A 27536-nucleotide genomic window follows, 5' to 3' on the forward strand; every position below is an offset into this window, starting at 1 on the left:
TAGAAAAAACAAACAAACCTGTTAACCAAGAATTTCAAATAAAAATCTACCTTTCTAAAATGGGAGAGAGAATTCCCCCGTGGTCCAGTGGTTAGGAATCCGTGCTTCCACTATACGGAGCAGGGGTTCAGTCCCTGACCAAGGAACTGAGATATATATATATACATACTGAGAGGAAACTATGACATTCACAAACAAGCAAAAGCTTGAGGGAGTTTAGAGCAACCCTCCAGCAAGTGTGACGGGAGTCTCTCAAGTGGAAATGAAAGAACTCCAGAGGGTGAGCACAAACAGTATGAGCAAACAGCATCATTAAAGGTAACTACAAAGTTAAATGTAAAAGTTAATATTATAGAACTCCTGGTTTATAATTCTTATTTTCCATATGATTTAAAAGGCAAATGTGTAAAACAGTATTTATATTGTTCATATCTATGTTAATGGGTCCACAATGCAGAGAGATGTAATCTGTGAAAATACCAATATAAAAGGTGAGGGGTAGAGATGTATAGAAACAATATATATAATTTTGACATCTGGCATTACTCACACTAGAATACCAAAATGTGACAACATTAACTGCAATCCCCAACCACTAGTAAAATAGCAACAACAAAAGACAGAAAAGGAAAGAAAAAAAGAATCAAAATGTTATCATCACACACACACCAACTATGGACAAGGAAATGCAATAATGGAAGACTGAAGAATAATAATGACAACAGAATATATCTATATCTATATATATATAGATATATAAGATATACAGAAAAAATGTTGTTAAATCATAGAAATAAACCTTCCCTATCAATTATTACTTTAAATGTAAATAGACTCCCCAACTAAGGGAGTGAAAGTTGCTCAGTAGCATCCGACTCTTTGCCACCCCATGGACTAAACAATCCATGGAATTCTCCAGGCCAGAATACTGGAGTGTGTAGCCTTTCCCTTCTCCAGGGGATCTTCCCAACCCAGGGATTGAACCCAGATCTCCTGCATTGCAAGCAGATTCTTTACCAGCTGAGCCACAAAGGAAGCCCAAGAATACTGGAATGGGTAGCCTGTCCTTTCTCCAGGGATGTTCCTGACCCAGGAATCAAACCAGGAATTCTTTACCAACTGAGCTAACAGGGAAGCCCCAACTAAGGGAGAGATTGGCAGAATTAAAAAAAAAAAAACCAAACACCATTTATCTATATGCTATCTACAAGATTTTTTTTTTTTTAACCATTTTTTTTAACCATTTTTAAGGTTAAAAATTAAAGGATAGTAAAAGATATTTCAAATAATAACCCAGAGAGAGCTAGAATGATCATATTATCAGAAAAAAATAGGTTGCCTAAAAACACAAGCAAACAGTTTCAAGAGATAAAGAAGTACATTATATAAAAGTTTGTTACATCATGAAGATGCAACAATTATAAAATCATGTGCCTAACAAGAGTCCCAACATACATGGAGCAAAAGTCTGACAGAACTGAAGAGAGAAAAAGACAGTTCTACAATAACAGTCAGATACATCAGTGCTCCAATTTCAGTGTCGACGGAACCTTCAAACAGAAAATCAGTGGGGAAACAGGACTGGACCCATGCATACTGCGAACCAATCAGACTTCACAGATAATCAGAGCTATTCAACTAATTACAGGAGAAGCCTCATCCTTCTTAGCTCAGCATTTGCCAGAAGAGGCCATGGGTTAGACCACAAAGCATGTCTTCCTGAATTAAAAAAATAAAAAGAAGATTGAGATCATACAAAGTACCTTTTCCAATCACTTTGGAGTGAAACTAGAAGTCAGTACATGCTAAGTCGCTGCAGTTGTGTCTTACTCTTTGCAACCCCATGGACTGTAGCCCACCAGGCTCCTCTGTTCATGGGATTTCCCAGGCAAGAATACTGGAGTGGGTTGCCATTTTCTCCCCCAGAGGATCTTTCTGACCCAGGGATGGAAACTGCATCTCTTATGTCTCCTGTATTAGGCAGGTAGAAGGAAGACTGGGAGATCCATAAATATTTGGAAATTCACACACAAACAACCAATGGGTCAAACAAGAAAAAAATAAGAAAGTGAAATCAGAAAATACAAGGAAAATTAGAAAATATCTTGAGGTGAAAAAAGCAAAAATACAAACTTTGTGATTCAGTGTAAATAGTGCTCAATGTAAATAGTCAATAAGCACATGAAAGACAGTCAGCATTATTCCTCCCCAGGGAAATAACTTTGTAAATCAAAGGGAGGATAAGATACCTCTTGATACTTATTAAGGTGGCAAGAGCCAAAAACATTGACAAGTGACTAGCTGTTTATGAGGCTCTAGAGACACTGGAATCTTGTACACTGCTGGTGGGGATGTAAAATGTGCTGTAGCAGTTGGGACAGGTCAGTTGTTCCTCAAAAACTTAAGCAGACAAGAGGAGAACGGATGACAGAGGATGAGATGTTTTGATGGCATCATCAACTCAACGGAGGAGTCTGAGCAAACTCCCGGAGATCCTGCAGGACAGAGGAGCCAACATGTGCAATCCCTGGGGTCGCAAAGAGTTGGATATGACTGAGCAACTGAACAACAATGAAATGAATGAGATTTTACTACTAGATATATCCTCAAAGGAATCAAAAGCAGGACTGATTTTTTTCAGATGAAGAAAATTAATTAGAAACAGGTATCTTTGTTAGAAGACAGTGGATTCATACACACACACACACACACACATACACGCACACACACAACACAGAAAAGACTATATTCCAGAAACCCTGATTATATAAAAGTAGGCAAGATTATATAAGGGATACATTTCCTTAGTAATGACAGATAACTGACAAGACAAGTCAATCTGATTTTAGATGAATGTAATGTAAGAGATTAATTTTTCTTGTAACAGCATTGCCAACTATTTACTGGGTCATAAACATCCACCAGTCTGTCCTTGCCAAAGAAAATATATGATAAACAAGATATATGCCCTTAAAACTAACAAAGCATCAGTGACAACAAATTGCTTCCCTTATCTCATGGTTCATTTGAGATGATCATTCCCTAATTATCAACCAATTCTTAGGTTTATAATTCTTTCTACTCACATGCAAAAAAAGCAGAAAAAATAATTGAAAGCAGGGGCCTGAAGAGATGTTTGCACAGCCGCGTTCATGGCACCATTATTCACAACAGCCAAGAGGTGGAAGTGAGCCAAGTGTCCATAGACGGATGAATAGGCAAGCAAAGTGTGCTCTACACAGAGAATGGGGTGTTATTCAGCCATAAAAAGACCAAGGTCTGAAAAATGCTACCACATGGATGAATCTTTGAAACATTACACCAAGTGAAATAAACTGGGCACAAAAAGACAAATATTGTATGATTCCACATAGGTGAATTACCTAGACTAGGCAAATTCATAGAGACAGAAAGCAGAATGAAGTAAAGCCCATGCTGGCCTGTGGAATAACAGACAACACACACAACTGGAAAAGAAATGTCCTGACCATGTGGCAGACGTCATTCTCCACCCCATTTCTTATGTGTACACTCGACTAAAATCAAAGAGGAAAAGGTCCTTTCCCATTCAGCCAGCAAAATTTCCAGACGCTCCAGAAACTACCACCAGAAAGTACACCTGCTTTTAGCTGATTTTCATCTTACTAAATTATAGAGAGTCTAATCACATCAAATAATGTCCTGGGTTTAATCTATTGATGATAAAATGCACAGTTTACCATTTAAATTTTCATATGTAAATAAGATGCATTACCGCAGCATTTTGTTACACATACTTACACAGGTACTTATAACTTTTTGTGATTTTAAATGAACTTATTCCGCCCTGACTCATTAAGCATGTGGCTGAACTTCCCAAACACCTACTGAGGAATTTGCTTTGAGCTTAGTCCATAAATCCTAGGAAATCTGTCCAATACACATACATATATTCAGCTGTACCAATGTTTTTATGCAGTAAAACGTAATTAAAACTGTGAACAGATAATTAGTGATCAAAAGGGATGCTATTAGTAATGGATTTCAGATTGATATTGGAATATATTAAATCCTTTCTGAATATGACTCAGTCATATGTGATATAGAAGAGTTTTACACTCATTTAATCAGTTTCCTGAGTAAGTTGACTGCTGAGAGCAAACTACACTCGTAGGAAGGGAGAGTCAACTGATTAAGTACTGGGTGTATGCAGTGGTCAGTGTGTGAGGGGGCTTGGGGATCTCGGAAGGCACACGTTCTGCTCCTGGAATCGCTCTCCTAGCATCATTGGTCCCTGGGTTACTGCCTCTCAGCTCTCCTTTCTCTGTGCAACCTCAGGATTTATCGAGAGCAGTTAAATGTCCAGCCTTCTCATTTGACCTGCTGTGTGTTTCCATCCACTTCATAAATCTGGTTGGGAATACGGAGTAGGAAGCAGAGAAATGTTTGTGTTTAGCCACTTCCTAAAAGTATCCTCCTCCAGTAATATTTCTGCTTAATCATGACACTCTGAACATCCTCCATTCTCCCCTAAAATTCTTTTAGTCTAATCTCCCTGGTCCTGCTAACTCCACTTTGAATCTCCATGATTTCCAGTTGCTTTCACTGAAAATAAAGTGTTGACAGTGTATATTATCTATAGTGAAACAGATCACCAGCCCAGGTTGGATGCATGAGACAAGTGCTTGGGCCTGGTGCACTGGGAAGACTCAGAGGGATTGGGTAGAGAGGGAGGTGGGAGGGGGGATCGGGATGGGGAATACATGTAAATCCATGGCTGATTCATGTCAATGTATGACAAAACCCACTACAATACTGTAAAGTAATTAGCCTCCAACTAATAAAAATAAATGAAAAAAAAACAGAAAAAAAATAAAGTGTTGACAGCAAACAAACAAACAAAATGCTACCTTGAGATTCTCTGCTAGACAGACCTGCAGAACAAGTAGTTTGGAAAACTAGTGGGGACAACCAAAGACTATGGCAAATAAATGTCCACTAATCTTCAAAGACACACACACACACACACACAAGGTGAATCTTGTGTATTTAGGTTTCCTCCCAGTGCAAATGCAGGACAGCTCGTTCATCTTTAAATATATCATAAAGGAAATGTTCATGGCTCCAAATAAGGTGAAGGTTGAATTTTTAAAGTGCATTCAAGTTTTTGTCAATTTTATAAAACAGTGCTCAGATCCCAGGGCTAAACGCCCCTGAGGGATAGTTAATACCGTGCAATCGTCTCAGCGATGCACAATGCATAGTGGTGTCCTGGATGCTTCAGGAGTCTGGTCAGTAAAGATACCTTTGTTTAACCCAGCCTTGGACAAATTCACTAACCAGACACCCCTTTCCTGAATTAATACTTATTGATATGTTGTGCCCAATATCACAGAGAGATTAGAGACATGCTTTTTATTGTACTGAGCAGAGAATAAGATAAAAATGGCGTTCACTGCCAAAGTATAGATGTTTTGACAAAGACAAACCTGAATGGAAAGTGGATAAAAAGTGAAACACAGCTGTCAAAGCATTTTGAAAATCTACTATTTCATTTTCATTAGCCTTTAGTATAATAAGCACTTCCCTAATGGCACAGACAGTAAAAGAATCCCTGTCTGCAATGCAGGAGACGTGGGTTTGATACCTGGGTCGAGAAAATCCCTTGGAGAAGGGAATGGCAACCCACTCCAAGTATTCTTGCCTGGAGAATTCCATTGACAGAGGAGCCTGGTGGCCTACAGTCCAGGGGGTCACAGAGTCAGACACGACTGAATAACACTTGTCTCCCCTTTCATATAATACAGACAGAACAGCAAGGATATTTAGGTCAGATCTGACATCATGAGAACTCTGGGAGTCCTAGTGTCCACTATGACTTATTTTCAGAAGTCAGAAGAACTAGCATCTACTCTTGAAATAGTAGTTGATAAAATATTTTAAAGAAATAAAGGGAAATAGAGTTCTCAGCTGTGGTTCTGTTCACAGAGGCATGCTGTCTGGTGGAGCACAATCACTAGATGACACGACCCTTGTGTCCTGAGACCATTCGCTCCTTAGTCTCTGCCCTCACAAGCACCTAAGGGGCACTTACCTCCCTACCGGACACAGTCCACGCTGAACATTTCCACTGCCAGGCACTGCCTGAAGGAGCGGTCAACTGTGGTTTACACGGAGGACAATTCAGTCTCCTGGCTCTTTCTAAAACCTGCTCAGGCTCAGTTCCCAAACCACCACGTACTTCTCTCAAATTTCAAGCAGTTGACATCAATCTTATGTGTGTGTGTGTTTCTTTTTCCTTCTGCCCATCCCGGATCTGCAGAAATTTCCCCAAATAATCCCATGCCCTCTCACGTTCCTATTCTTCACATATTAGCTCAACTTCCATTGGGTGTGTGAGAATAATATGGCTTTCCTTTAATCAAACCGTGTACCTCATAGTTTACCTTCAAATGCAGGGGTCTTTGCGTACTTGTGTTACATTTATCCATGTCTTGACAGATCCACTGCACTGTATATCATCTCAGGAGAGAATTCTGCTGATGGACTTACTCATTTGGGGTCACCTTCAGCAGACTGTCCGCAGGATGGATGCTCTGCCTGGGGCTGAGAACAAAACTCAAATCCTTCACCCCCAAAATAGTTGAGTCAGTGCCAAAGAGGAGGGTCTGTGCGTTGTGTTTGCACTCCAGAGCACAAACCTGTTTCTGGGAATAGGGTAAATGTCCATGCTGCTCCCAGGTAAGAAATCAAGTCTAAAACGCAGTGGACACTCACCATGTTCTCAGCTTGTTCCTGGGATATCTGGGAAGGAAAGGTGGCTGTCGTGTTTGACTGAGTATCAACTGTACCCGGGGGCTTTACAGTACACTGATACCTTGGCCTCACCCTCAGAGAATCGGTTTAACTACTGATTTAATTCAGTGGCATGTCATTTGGGCCTCAGAATTTGTGTAACAGCTCAAGGAACTTCTATGTTCCAGAGAAGGCCCACGGCAGATCCTCATGGGGGTGGCAGCCGCTCAGAGGTCAGCCCCCTTTTCCAGGAGGAAGCCCAGGGGTCCTTTGTGCCCCAGATACTTGGCTCAGCCGCCAATCTCAGGAAAAAGAAAGAGGAAAGCCCCGGAGAAAGTCTCAACACAAACCCCAATGCTAATGGCCTAAACACCCCTATGCTAAGAATCTGCCCTTTAACTTTTATTTTCAGAATATCACGCATCTTTTCCAGTTTGGAAGCAAGAGGAAGACGGGGAATTAAATATCTGTCAGACTTACCTTGAAAAGCAGCGTCTTGCTCATCTAGCTTCTGGTCTGAAATGTAAGGAGCTTGCCAGGCATCACCTCAATTCTCACAATAAGAAAAATGGCTGAAGGAACTGACCATTAGCAACCTTTTTACAAGGCAGCAAAGACATAGGGTCACAGAGTGCACGACCGCCGTGCAAACTGGAGGTGCAGACCCGTGGGTGCAGGCAACCATAGGGAAGTCACAGCTGCAGCCTGGAATGATTAGAAGGGGGCAAGACAGCTGCTGGGGGCTGGACTCCTTGGAGGGGTGGAGACCCTGGGCCCACTTTTCACGAGTTCTGCCACCAGGAACCCCATCGTGTTCTCAAGGTGAATATGCGAGAAAAGCCTCCATGTACCCAGAGAAGGAAACGGCAACCCACCCCAGTATTCTTGCCTGGAGAATCTCATGGACGGAGGAGCCTGGTAGGCTACAGTCCACGGGGTCTCAAAGAGTTGGACACGACTGAGAGACTTCACTTTCACTTTCACCCAGCAGTGGAGGGGGGCTGTGCAAAAGCCAGGTGTTATCAACCACGGCCCCCGGGCATGGGAAACGCTGAGGGCACCTGAGTTCCAGCAGCGCCGGTGCAGCCGGGAAAGGGTGGGGCGGCGTCCATCCAGGCCTTTCCAGTTGCAGAGGGGACCCCAGCTGGGGATGAGGCTGGGATGCCCTTAAGGAGGTCACGGAGGCTGGAGTTTCCACCTCGTCACTGACACTCCCCACCTGCTCCCCTCACCTTGTCAACTTTCCCCCCAGAGCCTTCTGCATACCAATCAGAGTTGATTAAATTCCTCCTCTGAAGATTCCCAAATCTCTGTTCTTTCTTGGTCTGATATTACTACTTGATTTGTCTCATCAGACTATATATTTTTCTCTCTCTCTCTCTTTTTTTTTTTGGTCTTTTAATGTGTTTTGTAATTCTTGGATGAAACTTACACATAATGTATTAAAGGGAAGGAACTGAAATGAACAGCCCTTCAGCACGAAGTGTTACCTGTGTCTGGGTGCCCGTGGGCAGCATTTACTGTTTACTAGAGCCGCAGTTGTCAGAGGCGAGGGTTTCTACTAGTGTCTCTTTTTATAAATCTCCCTCGTGGTCCTTGTGGTCCTTTACTTAGAGATGCCTTTGTAAGCACAGTCTGAGCCTTGCTATTCATTTCAGCTGCAAACCCATTTTATTGGGGAGCTTTACTGATGGGATAATGTGTGGAGAGAAGGGAAACATTCTGTGGGTCCATATTTAGTCTGATTTCTCTTATTCACGTTCTCTGTTGTTTTGTGGTATGCACCGCTAGGTCTCCTGGGTTTCCTGGGTGCTTGCTTCTTATCTTCACATGACCTGAACGAAGTGTCGGTGCCCACTCTGCAAAGGTGCAGGGAAGGCCATCAGTGCATGGGCCACAACGTTGACTGGGGCTTTTTACAAAGAATTCCTTGTGGAACATCTAATTGTCATTGTCATGGAGAAGTTACTCCCTCAGTATTTGGTATTGAAGAAACTGGCAAGGCATGGAGCAAAACCCCTTGAATAAGGCAGTGAGATCTTCAAGTTTCTGCAAATCTTCCCCCATTACGCTGCTGGGCCTACAAGTCGTTTCTTAGGCTTGAAGGCTGTGGTGCAAACACGAAGAAGAGATATTTAAGAGTACCTTCTTTCCTTTCTCTGCCCCAAAGCCCTTCTGTAATACCACATTGCGACTCCAGAGGAGCGACACAAGCTCCTTTCGTGGTCCATCCACGTCATAAAGATGACTTTTAACCAAAGATCACCTTTAAAATGTTGGTCCTTGCAAAATTATAATTGAAAAGATACATGTACCCCTATGTTCATAGTAATACTACTTACAATAACCAAGACATGGAAACAACCTGTATCCTTTGACAGATGAATGGATAGAGAAGATTGGGTATATATATATGCAGTGGAATATTGAAAAAATATTCAGTCATAAAAATATAATGAAACTGCAATTTGAGCAGCATGCTGCATATGCGGCACGTATCATACTAAGTGAGGTAAGTGAGAAGGAGAAGGACAAATCTGTGACATCACTGACATCTGGAATCTAAAATATGACACAAATGACCTTATGAAGGAAACAGAAACAGACTCACAGACATAGGTAAAAGACTTAACAGTTGCCAAAGTAGAGGGGAGATTGGATGGGATGGACTGGAGTTTGGAATTAGCAGAGGCAAACTACTACATATAGGATGGATAAACAAGGTCCGACTGTATAGTACAGGGAATTGTTAATATATTCAATATCCTGTGATAAATAAACCACAGTGAAAACAATGTGTGTGTGTGTGTGTGTGTGTGTGTAACCAAATCAGTTTGCTGAACAGCAATAATTAACACAACATTGTAAATCAAGTATTCAGTTCAGTTCAGTTGCTCAGTCATGTCCCTCTCTGCGACCCCATGAATTGCAGCAAGCCAGGGCTCCCTGTCCATCACCAACTCCCGGGGTTTACTCAAACTCATGTCCATCGAGTCGGTGATGCCATCTAACCATCTCATTCTCTGTCGTCCCCTTCTCCTCCTGCCCTCAATCTTTCCCAGCATCAGGGTCTTTTTCAGTGAGTCGGCTCTTCACATCAGGTGGTCAAAGTATTGGAGCTTCAGCTTCAACATCAGTCCTTCCAACAAACACCCAGGACTGATCTCTTTTAGGATGGACTGGTTGGATCTCCTTGCAGTCCAAGGGACTCTCAAGAGTCTTCGACAACACCACAGTTCAAAAGCATCAATTCTTCGGCACTCAGCTTTCTTTATAGTCCAATTCTCACATCCATACATGAACACTGGAAAAACCATAGCCTTGACTAGGTGGACCTTTGTTGACAAACTAATGTCAACATTTTTAATATGCTGTCTAGGTTGGCCATAACTTTCCTTCCAAGGAGTAAGTGTCTTTTAATTTCATGGCTGCAATCACCATCTGCAGTGATTTTGGAGCCCAAAAAGATAAAGTCAGCCACTGTTTCCACTGTTTCCCCATCTATTTGCCATGAAGTGATGGGACTGGATGCCATGATCTTAGTTTTCTGAATGTTGAGTTATAAGCCAACTTTTTCACTCTGTTCTTTTACTTTCATCAAGAAGCTCTTTAGTTCTTCTTCACTTTCTGCCACAAGGGTGGTGTCATCTGTATATCTGAGGTTATTGATGTTTCTCCCAGCAATCTTGATTCCAGCTTGTGCTTCTTCCAGCGTATAAGTATTATGTATTCTGCGTATAAGTTAAATAAGTAGGGTGACAATATACAGCCTTGACGTACTCCTTTTCCTATTTGGAACCAGTCTGTTGTTCCATGTCCAGTTCTAACTGTTGCTTCCTGACCTGCATACAGATTTCTCAAGAGGTAGGTCAGGTGGTCTGGTATTCCCATCTCTTTCAGAATTTTCCACAGTTTATTGTGATCCACACAGTCAAAGGCTTTGGCATAGTCAATAAAGCAGAAATAGAAGTTTTTCCAGAACTGTCTTGTTTTTTCGATGATCCAACGGATGTTGGCAACTTGATCTCTGGTTCCTCTGCCTTTTCTAAAACCAGCTTGAACATCTGGAAGTTCATGGTTCATGTATTGCTGAAGCCTGGCTTGGAGAATTTTGAGCATTACTTTGCTAGCATGTGAGATCAGTGCAATTGTATGATAGTTTGAACATTCTTTGGCATTGCCTTTCTTTGGGATTAGAATGAAAACTGACCCTTTCCAGTCCTGTGGCCACTGTTGAATTTTCCAAATTTGCTGGCATATTGAGTGCAGCACTTTTTGAGAATCATCTTTTAGGATTTGAAATAGCTCAGCTGGAATTCCTCACCTCCACTAGCTTTGTTCATAGTGATGCTTCCTAAGGTCCAAGTGACTTTGCATTCCAGGATGTCTGGCTCTAGGTGAGTGATCACACCATTGTGATTATCTGAGTCATGAAGATCTCTTTTGTACAGTTCTTCTGTGTATTCTTGTCACCTCTTCTTAATATCTTCTGCTTGTGTTAGGTCCATACCATTTCTGTCCTTTATTGTGCCCATCTTTGCATGAAATATTCTCTTGGTATCTCTAATTTTATTGAAGTGATCTCTAGTCTTTCCCATTCTATTGTTTTCCTCTATTTCTTTGCATTGATCATTGTGGAAGGCCTTATTGCTTCTTGCTATTCTTTGGAACTCTGCATTCAAATGGGTATATCTTTCCTTTTCTGCTTTGCCTTTAGCTTCTCTTCTTTCCTCAGCTAATTGTAAGGACTCCTCAGACAACCATTTTATAGCGAGTTTTATTAAAATACATTATAGTGTTTGTAAGTTGTGACTTACTCCAGTTTTCACTAAAGATAGATGTTTTATTTTTATTTCTTTCCTTTTTTCAATTGTTTTTCTCAGTTTGGAAAAAAGAGAATGAAGAACAAAAGCTAAAACAAAACTAATAAAATATTTTTTAATCATTGTTCTTTTTAATCCTGTCCCTTCTTTGATATTATTACATTCTTCTTCAACAGATTACATTATTTTGGTTAAAATCAACCTACTGGTAAGTTACTACAGTATTTCTCTAACTGGACCGTTTGTTTATATGCTCTACTCCCTTCTGTCCTGTACACATTGCTAGTTTAATTTTTATGAACATAGCAGAGTATAAAGGTCAGGGGCTAAAACATTTATTTATCCATTCAACAAATATTTATTGAGAAGCTATTGAAATTGCTTCAGAAAATAGCTGAGGATAAAAAGAAAAGACTTTATGGAACAATACAAAAATAGAGACAGACAAGAAAAAGTAAACAAATAGATATGTAAGTTACAGTAGCAAAAAATGCAATGAAGAAAAATTTTTTTTAAAAAATGACAGAAGTACTTTTCTAGGTAGGATTCTCAAAGATTTATCTAGGAAGCTGATATTTGAACAGAAAGAACAACGTACTGAAGAATTCAGTGATATTAATATCTAGGGAAGAGCATTCCAGGCAGAGGGCAGGGAGAGTCCAACAGGCCTTTGGGAGCAGAACTGATCCCTGCGAGGCACAGCAGGGAAGCCCTCAAGGCTGGAAGGATGGGGCAGGGGTGAAAGTGACCTGGACAAGGTCAGAGGGGCTGTTGGGGCAGGGTCATGTAGGACCTGGGATCTCAGCAAGGACAGGGTACACATCCGTCAGCAGGAGTACAAGGGGTTCAACAACACCGAGGCCCGGAGTCGACAAGAGGGCTCAGAAGGGCAGAGAGAACCCTCATCCATCCATCGCACTCCCTCCTACCGCTGGGTAAACTGAAGCCCAAAGAGGACAGTGTCTTTCCTAAGGTCACCGTGCTACTCTCCAGGGTTCACGCTCCATCTAAGGGTTTCATCTGCCCAGGCAGTGAGTTCCAAATAGAAAGGATGAGAATTAGAAGCTCTGGCTTCTGTGTGACAAGGTCAGGGGTCCTGGTGAGCTGACCTTCTAATCTAGGGTCATAAAGTCACTACAGTGTGACGCTTGGTCTTTCCAGAGAAGTACCTGGGCAGTGGAGAGGGGGAACCTGGGCCTGGGGGCATCAGACCTGGGGCCACATCCTCCTCCTGCCCTCTCTCATGGGCTGCTGGATGCAGGCGAGCACGGGGACGACTCTAGTTTCAGTTATCCTGTCGGCAGAGTGGGAACCATCTTGCTTGGGAACAACAGCAGCCTGGAGGACTGCTGGGATGGTAACATAAAGCAATAATGAAGGAAACGTCACGAAAGAAGGAGGGTGGAGATGGGGAGACTGGGCAGAGCACAGTGGTCTTCTGCTGTGATGACAAGTTGCCAAAGCCCAGCATTTGGTTACTTCTGGGGCTCTGGTTCATGAAGGCCCCCCAAGTAGGACCTTGGCTAATCCTGAATCCCATCAATACCCCTGATGGTTCCCTGTACCTATCCCACGCCCTGGGCTTCCCAGGTCGTGTGGTGGTAAAGAGTCCATCTGCGAGTACAAGAGACATGGGTTCGATGCCTGGGTCAGGAAGATCCCCTGGAAAAGGAAATGGCAACCTGCTCCGGTATTCTTGCCTGGAGAATCCCATGGACAGAGGAGCCTGGCAGGCTACTTTCCATGGGGTCGCAAAGAGTCAGAAATGCCTGAGCACATACACATCCCATGTCCCTGGCTTCTGATAAGTTACTGTTAAGATCCCTATTAGATATCCAAGTGGAAATGTCTGGGAGGCAATTGGAATTCCTAGTATGGAATTTAGGAGAGAGATCCGGATGTGAAATGTCAAGCTTGAGAGTCATCAGATTAAAGACAATATTGAAAACCTATAAATTGCCATAAGCTTAAAGGAATGAGGCAGTAGACAGAGAACAAGGAACCAAGAAAAGAGACCCAGGACACCTCAATATTTGGGAACTGGCAAAATGAAGGATCTAACAGGATTTCAGAAAGGAGTGGGCAGTGAGATAGAAAAAAACAAGAACAGATATTGCCCCAGGAACCAATTAAAAATACGTTTCAAGAAAACAAAAAAAAATAGTGACACAACACATGATTCCCCGGATCAAACAGTGAAAGGCAGAATAAAACGCAAACAGAATTAACCATTGGACTTGACAACATGGAATCTACCAGTGATTTTGGAAAAGGTGATTCTGAGGAGGAGGAAAGAGGGAGAAAAGTGTGCCCCCATGATGTTTTTCTATTTTGTCAGTTAAATAAAAAGAAGGTCATTAGATGGAAAAGAAAAGAGGGGTGTTGTTAGTTAGGAGGCAATGTGTGAATAGTTATTTCACAGAGAACTTGATGAGAAAAACACAGGAACACAGTAGGACTGACAATATAGAAGGGGTCTATGGAAATTGGTCACCGTGAATAGAAAGTGACAGCAGTCAGCATAGTCATGCATTCTCTCCCACCAGTTTTCAGGTATCTGGATGCTGCCTGAATTTGAAAAAAAAAATAGATTTAATTGAGGGATTATGGAATAAAAATTAGAGAAGTTGAAATGCTGCTAAAAGGGAAAGGTTCATACCAGTGATAGATCATGGTATCCCGGTTGGATATGAAGGGAGACAGGAGCCGAGTGGCAAATAAAGAAAGCACGATGCTTCAGTGGGTGGACATCTCAGTGGTATGAAGTGACAAGTCAGGGTATTTGAAGAAAGGATGCGAGAGCTACAAGGTGATGGTCAGAGAAGGTCATCCTTTCGGTTGGGCTCCGGAAGGTTGCAGAGCTGTGATACAGTCGCTGAGGCGTCCCTATGGGAAGGGGTGCCCACAAGTGTAATGAGAGACAAAATCAATCAGAGTGAGAATGTCAGGGAACTAAAAGGCCTGGGGTGAGACAGGCTGTCTGCACCACCACAGATGTTGCCAAGAATGCTAAGAGTTGAAGTGATAGAAGACACTGAGCCAGATTTTAATTCATTCCATGAACAAGGGGGAGGGGAAGTGGGTGGTAAGTGGCTGTGGGAAATGTGGATACCCATAGTACGTTCCCACTTGTACTCTGAAGGGAAAATCTGTTTACAGGGATGACTGGGGGCCAGTCCTCTGGAAGTGGAAGTGAAGTTTAAGGAGGAAACCTATCATACTTCCAAGATCTGGGGTCACAAGGGGAGGTGCTGGAGAGGATAAAATAGACGCCACTGGGGAGGATGAAGGCTCGGCGGTGTCTTCCTGGGAAATGAATTTTAGAGCAAAGCAAGAGAGGTGCTGGGGTGTGACAGATAATGGACTTGGACTCAACTACAGTACTTGTGTTATCACGGAAGCTGAGATCACACCCTGCACACTCTGGTGAACCGTGGAAGATGGGAGCTAGTGGAATGGTAGATGTCGATATGAGCATCCCTGTGTAAGGATGGAGCCAGCAAGCTGGGGCTGGGGTGAGGAAAGACTTGAAACAGGGCTGGAGTATTAGTTCCAGAGACGATGGAGCCATGCACCAGGACCGGGGTGACAGAGGCAGGGCAAAGGGTGGAAGAGAAGATAGGGGGGCCGGGAGGGGGGAAAGGGAGGCTGAGAAGTGAGTGGGATTTAAAGTGGGTGTTCACTGTCAGGATTTAAAGAGATGGGATTAATTCTGGGTCCTGAACAGGCAAGACCAGACACAGAAAGCCTAGGAAGCTGCTACCTGGGGACAACCTAGAAAGTATTGGCTTACAGATCCGAGTTGAAAAGCGAGTGACCTGATGGATACATCATTTCCTCCACACCATCCATGAAATCATGAGCCTGAGCACTGCACCAGCCAGAATCCAACAGGAAGGGCAGACAGAAAGATTTGTTCTGATATGAAGGCAAAGGGATATTTAGACCACAATTGCAAGTGTGTATGCCTCCTGAAAGGCCTTGCTTTGAATTCCAACTTTTAAACCCCCATTTTCTAATCCCCCAATTATTTTTTCATATGTAAGGGGAAGTGGACGAGTAAGGAAATGTGAAGTGAAAGGGAAGAGAAGTACAGACAAATCATTTTCATTTTTTAAGACATGTGGGTAGAGAGGAAAATACACTTTTCATGCTCGGTCAGATAGCTTTTTCTTTTCAAATGTCTGGAAATCAAGTGAATCAGGTAACTGTAAACCTCACTTCAGGGACCCAAACAGGGAAGCAAAAACCCAAGCTCAGTCAGAACAATTGGAACTATAATGAGCTAAAATATTTACATTCAAAAATAAGGTTCCAAACTCCAAGTTTTAAGTATTATCTTTCAGATGCATTTTGTGCACTTATGCAATGCTGAAAAGGGCAAAGTTACTGTAAATTTAATCTAAACTCTTTTTCTTTGCAAATGCCTAGAGAAATGTAATGCTCTCCTATAAAGCCTACAAAAGCTAAGAAAATATGAGTTTATGCTCAAAAATGAAACAGTAATGTAATCAAGTGCAATTTATTTTAACAAGACTATCTCTTCTTGAAAAATGTTATCAGTGGACTATTAGTTAACAACCCAGTTAAGAGTGAGGTCAGAGCTAACCAAAATTATTCTTTGTTATTTGCACAAACTTTAGATTTGTGGGTACTTTTTCTGGCCCTTAAGTTTTAACATAACTAAAATCAGAAACAACTTTACCGTCACCTCATCTTTCCTAATATCCATAATTCACGTAATTTGGTCCTGTCAGTAAAACAAATTTTATTCACATAAAACCTCACGTATAACATCAGGGAAACACTGAAGACATTGAAATTGAAGTGTTTTTCTGAACAACAGAGCTCTTTTTAATAACACCTTTGGCATCACGCATGCTGGTGAGTGAACAGTAGATATTGGGCAATGGATTCTTTCAATTAAGCACACCGTCTTGACAGAGCATTCAAGATAAGTGAAGTACAGCGATTCTGTGAAATAACAGAAATTATGTATGATTACAGCAGGCTCTGAAGGCGTCAGGCAAATGCTCCAGGAAGCATTCTATGTCTGAAATGCCCAGTCCTCACTCTTGTGTGAGTCTCAAAACTGTGATACGGTTTTGAGGCAAGGTTGATTCCAACTCAGCGTTAAATAATTAGGGTCTGATCAATCAAGAGTAGAGAAATGGACGAAAAGAAAGCACTACCACTTAGGGCAAACTAAAATTTAGAGCAGATTATATCTGGGCCAAGCGAAGGTGTTATGTCCTCCACTAGACTGTAAAATTCTCTATGGAGGATAATAACCCTTGCTCTCCTTTTCCACACGGTATTGGTGTGAATATAAAAAGCAGTGGTGCATGTGAATGTACTTGGTAAACTAGATGGTATTCCAGAAATGTAAGTTTTATTTTTCCTTTCTTCTTATTATTAAATTAATATTTTGCACGCAGCTGGGGTTCTTGTGTTTGGCTTTACTTAAAGTAGAGAGGGGAAATCAAATTACAATAGGCCTCCAGGAAGTGTGTGAGTAAGACTTCATAAGAAAAAGGAATCTTTCTGGTGCAAATGTAAGTCGGTAGAGCTGCTATGGAAAACAGTATGAAGGCTCTTCAAAAAGCTAAAACTAGAGCTACCATATCATTCAGGAATCCCACTCCTGGGCATATATCCAGACAAAACTGTAATTCAAAAATACACACGCATCCCTATGTTCAAAACAGCACTATTCACAACAGCCAAGACATGCAAGCAAGCTAAATGCCCATTGATAGATATAAAGACGTTGTCTGACATATATACAATAGAATACTACTCAGCTATCAAAAGAACAAAATAATGCCATTTGCAGCAGCATGGATGAACTTAGAGATTACCATACTAAGTGAAGTACATCAGAAAGAGAAAGCCAAACACCATATGATATCACAGACATGTGGAACCTAAAATATGACCCCGAGGAACTTATTTTACAAAACGGAAACAGGCTCACAGAGGTGGAGAACAGACCTGTGGTTCCCAAAGAAGAAAGGGGTGGAAGAGGGAGGGACCAGGAGTTCAGGGTTAGCAGGTGCAAACTGTTACATGTAGAATGGACAACAAAAGGGTCCTACTGTAGAGAACAGGGAATTAGAATCAATATCCTGTGATAAAACACAATGGGAAAGAATATGAAAAAATAGTATCTTTATATGTATAACTGAATCATTTTGCTGTACAGCAAAAATTAATACAACATTGCAAATCAACTATACTTCAAAATAAAATACAGCCAAAACACAGAATAAAACTCCATACAAGGCCACACGCACAAGATTTTTGAAACCAGGGCTTTTTATAATTGACCGTCAAATCATACCCAAGGATCTTTGTTGACTATACATGGGGGCAGAAAGTGGGTACTGTGGAAAGAGTGGGCGTTTGATTAAAAAGAGGGACCTTGATTTCCAGCAGAATTTCTGTGGTTCCCCTTGGGCTAGGTCCTTAGGGGATTAGGGGACTAGGCTAGCCAAGCCTGGTTTCCTCAAGTAAAATAAAGACAATAAGGTGACAACAACTTAGGTTGTGTGGGGTCATCTCAGATAGAACAGCAATGAAACTGGATTGTGACTTGAAAAGTGCTAAATATAATTAATGTCCTAAACTCTCAGAAAGTTAATCGTACTTAAAGTTTTATAAAATAACCACAGTATTCTGGAGTCCTTCTAAATATAATTTCATAAAGTTGTTAAAGGTCTTTTAATAATTATAATGGATTCTTAGCTGTCAAAATTTAGTGAACTAAAAAAAACCTGTGAATTGCTTTTCTTTCGTCTTACTTGTTTTATGTGAGAATTAAAGAAAATGTTCTAGGATTAAAATCGAGATCAAAACAAATTTACATGCTAATGTTGATCATCACATGCAAATCAGCCGCATGGCCAAGGACTCCTAGATTTCTAAGTCTTACTGTAATTCAATATCATTTATCATCACTTTTGAGATCAATCTCTCACTGAGCTTTCATCTCACAAGTTGATGTATAGTACATGAAGTAATCTGAATTAAAGGGCTTCCCTGGTGGCTCAGAGAGTAAAGAATTTGCCTGCAATGCAGGAGACTTGGGTTCAATCCCTGGGTGGGGAAGATCCCCTGGAGGAGGGCATGGTAATCCACTCCAGTATTCTTGTCTGGAGAATCCCCGTGGACAGTGGGGCCTGGCGGGCTGCAATCCATGGGGTCGCAAAGAGTAGGACATGACTGAGCGACCAAGAATGTATGCACTGGTGACTCAGTGGTAAAGAATCTGGCAGCCAATGCAGGAGATACAGGTTTGATCCCTGGATCCAGAAAATCCCCTGGAGAAGGAAATGGCAACCCACTGGTGTTCTTCCCAGGACAATTCCATGGACAGAGGAGTCTGGCGGTCTACAGTCCATGGGGTTGCCAAGAATTTGACACAATGAAACACTGAGCACCGGAGAAGGCAATAGCAGCCCACTCCGGTGGTCTTACCTGGAGAATCCCAGGGACGGGGGAGCCTGGTGGGCTGCCGTCTATGGGGTCGCACAAAGTCGGACACGACTGAGCGACTTAGCAGCAGCAGCAGCAGCAACGCTGAGCACAGCCTTTAATCTGAATTAATGTAGAAAAACATGAGAGGTGTCCATTTCTCAGGTATGAGTTATTTCCCAACATAGCTACATCTGTTTCACGCCTTTTCCTCTGTAACCGTGTTAACTGGTAAAGCCTTCAGGGACATGGCACATTTTTGACACTGATTTTCAAACATATGATGGTTTTTCTCCAGATGTTTGCAAGCAATCACTGATGTATCTACAGCTGAATGTGTTGGCAGGACTCACTGATTTCCCGGTTTGTGGGGCTTCTTTCTACCCTTCTGTCTTTTGCTCCCACCTTTTCCATGACGAGTTGTTTCCAGCAGTTCCACTATGGAGCAGGTCAGGATGGAGAGAATCAAATCACTTTGTTACCTCTGATCTTCTTTGAAAACACCTGAAAATTTTGGCTAATGTGGCCTTTTGTATTGTGTATTAATTTGAATGATGACTGATTTCTCAGGCACAAATTGGAAAGGTAAGTTAGGTGGAGGTGGAAATACATGAACAAGAATTCAAGTAGAATTTCCATATTATGCATGGGAGAACACAGCGTTACACCCGATACCTTGCATGGTTGGCTACATGTGAGCTGAGAATAAAGGCACACCCCCAGTCTACCACAGTCAGTCACAGACTTGAGGTTGTGCACACTCATGGGAATGAATGGCAGACTTTTCCAGAATATCTGGACATACAAATTTCTAGGTTAATCTAATTTCTCTGAAAACATATTTCTATATTCATAATATGAGGGTTTTTTTTTTAATTTTTAGAATCTTTTTAGGACATAATGCTCTATCAACAGCCTTGCTTACATGTCTTCCAATTTTTTTAAACTGTATTTATAATTTAAATGCCTAATTCTGGAATTGCTCATCAAAATTTAATGTGTATTTTAAATGTAGTATTTATTGGCAACTGCCCTATGAAATACTTGTGCCAATTTTCCTTCTTGCCTGAAGGGTGTATGGTTTTTGCCACAATTCACAAGGACTGTCAGTCGATGGGCAAGACATTAGTATCAACTCAATGTCTAGAGGTACATGTTTTCCCAAAGGTTAACACCTTTATTGTCATTACTGGGTATTTGGGTCTTCTTTGTGAAATTCCAGTCCATATACATTTCTCATTTTTCTGTTTGGGTGTTCCATTTTTTGTTGTTTCTTTTAATTAATTAATTTTTTATGGATTTCCATGAAACTTTTTGTCATTAACAGCAATTAACCATAATATATATCACACAATTCAAACTGGTTGAGTTTTTTTCCCCACCAGATGTCTTAGCAATTTATCAATCTGCAAAAAAAAAGTGGGGTATTTTTAAATGATTCAGTCCTTAGAATAATGTATGAGTGATAGTATGTACTAAATGTAATTTAGATATTGCTATTATTAATATTGATAAAAAGAAATTTTATCCCAATAATATATATTTATACTTTCTTCTATGTTTTATTTGCTTTCCTTTTTATATTTAGTTTTGATCAATTAGGATCATAATGTTGGGGTTTTAATTGTGAGCGAATAATCACAATCTGGACAAATTGTCATACCCTCATTGATGCAAACCTTAGAGTAATCTAAATCCTCATATATGTTTGGGTTTGTTTCTGATAATGATACCATTGAGGTCTATGAAATAATAATGTTAATTCTTCGAAGTTTCATAACACATTTTTAATTGTGAAAGGACTAATTTCCACCACAACCTATACTTTATACTTGAAATTCATTTTGTTTTCTTTTTTGAACCTATTCAATTTTTTAAAATGGGCTATGATGTTAATTTGTAAGATTAAACAAAATTGTCTTCAGAGAATGTAAATCATATTCTTTGTGCAAATTAAATTTTATTACATTCAATTTAAAAGCTAACTTGGGAAAATTTCCAACTTTATAATATTATCTCTAGCAATATTCCCAGGTGGTGCTACTTGTAAAGAACTCTCCTCCAATGCAGGAGACACAAAAGACACGGGTTAGATCCCTGGGTTGGGAAGCTCCCCTGGAGGAGGGCATAGCAACCCACTCCAGTATTCTTGCCTAGAGAATGCCCATGAACAGAGGGGCTTGGTGGACTATGGTCTGTCTATAAAGTGGCAGAATCAGACACAACTGAAGTGACTTAGCACATATATATATATACATGTTTGTGTGTGCTATGTATATATATATACATAGATTGGGCTTCCCTGGTAGCTCAGATGGTAAAGTGTCTGCCTACAATGTGGGAGACCTGGGTTCGATCCCTGGGTCAGGAAGATCCCCTGGAGAAGGAAATGGCAAGCCACACCAGTATTCTTGCCTGGAAAATCCCATGGACTGAGGATCCTGGTAGGCTACAGTCCATGGGGTTGCAAAGAGTCAGAAACGACTGAGCGACTTCACTTTTCACTTATAGATATATATATCAGTTCAGTTCAGTCGCTCAGTCGTGTCCGACTCCTTGCAACCCCATGGACTGCAGCACACCAGGCCTCCCTGTCCATCACCAGCTCCTGGAGTTGACTCAAACTCACGGCCATTGTGTCAGTGTTGCCATCCAACCATCTCATCCTCTGTCGTCCCCTTCTCCTCCTGCCTTCAATCTTTCCCAGCATCAGGGTCTTTTCAAATGAGTCAGTTCTTCGCATCAGGTGGCCAAAGTATTGGAGTTTCAGCTTCAACAACAGTCCTTCCAATGAACACCCAGGACTGATCTCCTTTAGGATGGACTGGTTGGATCTCCTTGAGTCCAGGGGACTCTCAAGCGTCTTCTCTAACACCATAGTTCAAAAGCATCAATTCTATAGTGCTCAGCTTTCTTTATAGTCCAGCTCTCACATCCATACATGACCACTGGAAAAACCATAGCCTTGACTAGACGGACCTTTGTTGGCAAAGTAACATCTCTACTTTTTAATATGCTGTCTAGGTTGGTCATAACTTTTCTCCCAAGAAGTAAGCGTCTTTTAATTTCATGGCTGCAGTCACCATCTGCAGTGATTTTGGAGCTCCCAAAAATAAAGTCTGTCACTATTTCCACTGTTTCTCCATCTATTTGCCATGAAATGATGGGACCGGATGCCATGATCTTAGTTTTCTGAATGTTGAGCTTTAAGCCAAGTTTTTCACTTTCCTCTTTCGTTTTCATCAAAAGGCAATAGTTCTTATTCACTGTCTACCATAAGGGTGGTATCATCTGCGTATCAAATAAATATGTCATTTTGCCACTTTTCTCAATGTTTATCTGTTGTTGTTGTTGTTTAGTCACTAAGTCGTGTCTGACTCTTTGTGTCCCTGTGGACTGTAGCCTGACCAGCTCCTCTGTCCCTGGCATTTTCTAGGCAAGTATACTAGAGCAGGTTGCCATTTCTCTAACAGGGTATCTTTAAGACCCAGGTATTAAAACTGCATCTCCTGTGTCTCCTGTGTTGGCAGGCGGGTTCTTTACCACTGAGCAACTGGGAAAGCCCTCAATGTTTATATTCCCTGGATATTAATTCATAATAGTGACAATGGGGACCACATCCTACTTCCAATAAACACCTTAAAGTATTATTCTGATTTTTAAATGTATTTTTTCATTATGTTCACCAGACTTTGATGCATTCTTTCTTACTTAATTTTAATTTTGCTACTTTTATAATTTGAATGTTTATTTTGTCAAGTTTCCTAGAAAGATACTTTTTTTCTGCTGTTTTAATTTACATTTTCAGGGGCACAAAGTTTCCTACTGGCAATTTGAAAAGTTTCTAGTCTAATTTTCACAATAATGAGCTTGATAGATTTGTATATTTTACCCAGCATTTTAGGACTTCAGAAAATATGCATGATTTCACTCCATGGAGGAGGAGAGTGCTTCTTACTAATATAGCTTTGCAAGACTCCTTTTCCTCCATATCTGATTTGTTTTAAAATTATAATTATTTTCAGTTATTCACAATGCTGTATGTATCTTACATTTCTTGATATTCAAACTTGGATGATATCATTTAATTCCTATAAATATTAATAATTTAAATAGCCACATTTTCTCCTATCTTTTTTCTGACCAAAAATGGAATAAATGCAGAAACTAATAACAAAACTTTTTTGAAATGTACATCAATATAAAAATTACAAAATTTACTGCTTATGTAGTAGTCAAATATAGGTTAAAGTAGAAATCATATAATAAAATGGAAAAAATTGAAGTGAATTAAAAAATACTAAAACTTATGAAATGTAGCTGACACTATACTTGGAAATACATAGCTATAAGCACCTGTATTTCAAAGGGAGAAGGATCTAAAATCAATAACTAAATATTCTACCTTAAGAAGTTAGCAGAAGAATGAAAATTAAAGCAAAGAAAAGGGAGAAGAATCTAAAATAAATAAATACTCCACCTCAAGAAGTGAGACAAATAAAGAAAATTAAAACAAGAAAAGAAGAATAGAACTAATAAGAACTAAAAGAAAAAAAGAACTAATAAATACTGGAGTAAAAATAATGAAATACGGAATACAAAAAGAAGAGGAAAATTTTTAAAAATCCAAAAGGTAAAATTTTGAAATGATTAACAAAACCAATACATCTTTCTTTACATATGCTAAGAAGCTAAATAAAAAAGATTCATATTACAAATATCACAAATGAAGGAGTGATATTACCAGTCTTTCAGAAAGAAAAAGAAAATAAACAACTGTATATCAACAAATATGATATTCCTGATCAAACGTACAGATTCCTAGAAAGACACAAACTGCTTTTTACAGACTGAATGTTTGTGTCCTCCTGACATTCACAGGTTAAAACCCTAACCTGCTGTGTGAGGTCATTAAAAGCAGGGTGCTTTGGGAAGTAATTAGGTTTTCAGGGTGGAGTCCTCATGAATGAGATTAGTGTCCTTATAAAGAGAGCACAAAGGCTTCTTCCTCTCTGCTCTGTTGTGTCAATATACAGTAGAAGACAGCCACCTACAAGCCAGGAAACAGGCCCACAGCAGACAGTGTATCTGCCAGTTACTTGATTTTGGACCTCCCATATCCCAGAAGTATGAGGAATAAGTGTTTCTTATTTAAGTCACACAGTCTATGGTAATTTCTTATAGCAGTCTGAGCACACTAAACTTCTGAAACTGACTTAATAAAAAGGTAAAGTAGAAAATCTGAATGGACCTTCAATACAGAATAAGAGTTCATTATTCATTAAAAAATTTCCTAAAAAGAAAAGCTCAGGACTGGATAACTCTGTTAGTAAATTCCACAAATTGATTCAAGTTCAAGAAGGATTCTCACAAAGTCTTCAAAAATATTTCCATAAAATAGAAGATGGAAAACTACCAACTTACTCTATGAGCATACTACTACCCTGATTTAAAAAGAAAGAAAGAAAGAAAAGAAACAGACAAAGGCATCACAAGAAAACTACAAATCAATATCTCTTATGGATATAGGTTCAAAAGGATTCAACAAAATACTAGCAAACTGAATCTAACAGCATATATAACAGAATATACACCACAACCAGGGAGATCTTTGCAGGAATACAATGTTGATTAACAAGGGAATTAATTGATGTAATGCACCATATTAAGAGAACAATACACCCAGACTGAATTATCATCTCACTCATTTCAGTTCAGTCCCTCGGTCGTGTCCCACTCTTTGGGACCATGGGTTTCCCTAATAGCTCAGTTGGTAAAGATACCACCTGTAATTCAGGAGACCCTGGTTCGATTCCTGGGTTGGGAAGATCCACTGGAGAAGGGATAGGCTACCCACTCCGGTATTATAGGGCTTCCCTTGTGGCTCGGCTGGTAAAGAATCCTCCTGCAATGCAGGAGACCTGGGTAGAGAAGATCCCCTGGAGAAGGGAAAGGCTACCCACTCCTGTATTCTGGCCTGGAGAAGTCCATGAACTGTCAATGGGGTCTCAAAGAGTCCAACTGAATGACTTTCACTTTCATTAGACTCAGAAATGGGAGAAGGGGATGACAGAGGATGAGATAGTTGGATGGCATCACCAACTCAATGGACATGAGTTTGAGTAAACTCTGGGAGTTGGTGATAGACCGGGAGGTCTGGCACGCTGCAGTCCATGGGCTCGCAGAGTCAGACAAGAATGAGCAATTGAACTGAACTGAACTGAGACTCAGAAAAAAAGCATTGGAGGGACTTCCCTGGCAGTCCAGTGGTTAAGACTCTATGCTTCCACTGCAAGTGACACAGTTTTGATCCCCTGGGCAGGGAACGAAGATCCTGTGTGCTGCCCTGAGGGACTAAAAAGTTAACATAAATAAATAAACTAATTTTTTTAAAAAGAAAAAAAGCATTTGACAAAATTGAACACCCTTCTATGATAAAATAACTCGACAGAGTAGGATTAGAAGATAATCGCCACAATGTGATAAAGGGCGTTTATAAAATATGTACAGATAACTTGACATTAAGTAGAGAAGACTCTATGTTTGCCCCTAAGATGAGAAAAAATAAAAAGCAAAGAATTCCATTCTTGCCCCATAATAAAACATATTTTATTAAGGTTTCTAGTCAGAACAATTAGGCATAAAAAAGAAATAAAACACCCAGCTTGGGAAGGAAGGAGCAATACTGTCTCTCATGGAAAGACATGATCTTGGGTACAGAAAATCCTAAAGTTTAAAAAATCCTATTAGAAATACTAAACAAGTTCAGGAAGGTGTCTGGATAGAAGACAAGTTTAAAAAGTTACATTTCTATTCCCTAGCAATGAAATTAATCTGAAAGTGAAATTAAGAAAAATTGAATTCAAAATATCATAAAATAAGACTAAAAATGCTTAGCAATACATTTAACAAGAAAGGGAGAGACTTGTATATTAAAAACTACAAAATATGGTTGAAATAAAATAAAGAAGACTTAAATAAATGGAAAGATATCCCCTGTTCATGGTATGGAGAACTTAACATTGTTAAATGGCAAGACACCTCACATTTAACTGAAAGTTTAATGCAGTCTCCATAAAAACCCCAGCATCTGTTTTTTGGCAGAATATGACTAGCTGATCCCAAAGTTCATGTGGAAACACAAGGACCCAGAAGAGCCAAACAGCCTTGTAAATAAATAACAAAGTTGGAGGAAAACTAATTCCTTATTATGAAAATTACTACAAGACTATATATTAATAAAAATGGTGTGGTACTAGCATAAAAGATATGTCAATGGAATATAACTGAGAGTTCATAAGTAAAATACTTATGGTCATTTACTTTTGACAGGAATACCAGGACATTTCTATAGAAAATAATAGTGTTTTTTTTTTTTTTTCAGTAAATGATATTAGGACAACTGTATACACAAACGCAAAAAAATGAAGTTGGACCTCTACCTCACTCTTCATACAAAAATTACCTCAAAATAGATTAAATGTTTAAGTGCAAGTGAGGAAAAATTTTAAACTCAGAAAAGGGAATATAGGACATAATTTTCTTAAATTTGAGGTAGGCAATCATTTCCTATTTATGAAAACACATGGATGGCCAAAAGGAAAATAGAGTTTATTGTTATTATTATCATTTTTTTCTGTTTCAAAAGACGACCACAGATCTGGAGCATATATTTGTATGGCCTTTATTTGATAAGGCACTTCTCTCCAGAATGTATCAGCTTAGCTCACAGCTCAACAATGAATAGACAAATAACTCAATTGAAAAATTAGCAAACTAGGTGTCTATCTATTTCCTCAAAGAAGATTATATATATATATATAGCAATCACATTTAAAGATGCTCAAAATTGTAATAATACCATTTATCGCTCACTGAGATGACTATAATAATAAAAACAAATAAATAAAAATTGTTGAAATGCACTGACACTAAAAGCAGGAAGGTAAAATGCAGCAGCCACCATATAACACATTTCAGCAACTCAGAAAATTACAAATACAGTCACCAACCCCAATTCTACACCCAGGTATATACATAAAAGCAATAAATTTTTTTTTTCCAGTAGTAATGTATTGACGTGAGAGTTGGATCATAAAGAAAGCTGAGCGCTGAAGAATTAATGCTTTTGAACTGTGGTGTTGGAGAAGATTCTGGAGAGTCCCTTGAACTGCAAGGAGACCCAACCAGTCAATCCTAAAGGAAATCAGTCCTGAATATTCATTGGAAGGACTGATGTTTAAGCTGAAACTCCAATACTTTGGCCACCTAATATGAAGAACTGACTCACTGGAAAAGACTTTGATGCTGGGAAAGATTGAGGGCAGGAGGAGAAGGGGACCACAGAGGATGAGATGGTTGGATGGCATCACTGACTTGATGGACATGAGTCTGAGCAAACTCTGGGAGATAGTGAAAGACAGGGAAGCCTGGCATGATGCAGTCCATGGGGTCATAGAGTCA

The sequence above is a fragment of the Cervus elaphus genome, chromosome 32 (genome assembly GCF_910594005.1).
Source record: "Cervus elaphus chromosome 32, mCerEla1.1, whole genome shotgun sequence".
Classification (NCBI taxonomy): domain Eukaryota; kingdom Metazoa; phylum Chordata; class Mammalia; order Artiodactyla; family Cervidae; genus Cervus; species Cervus elaphus.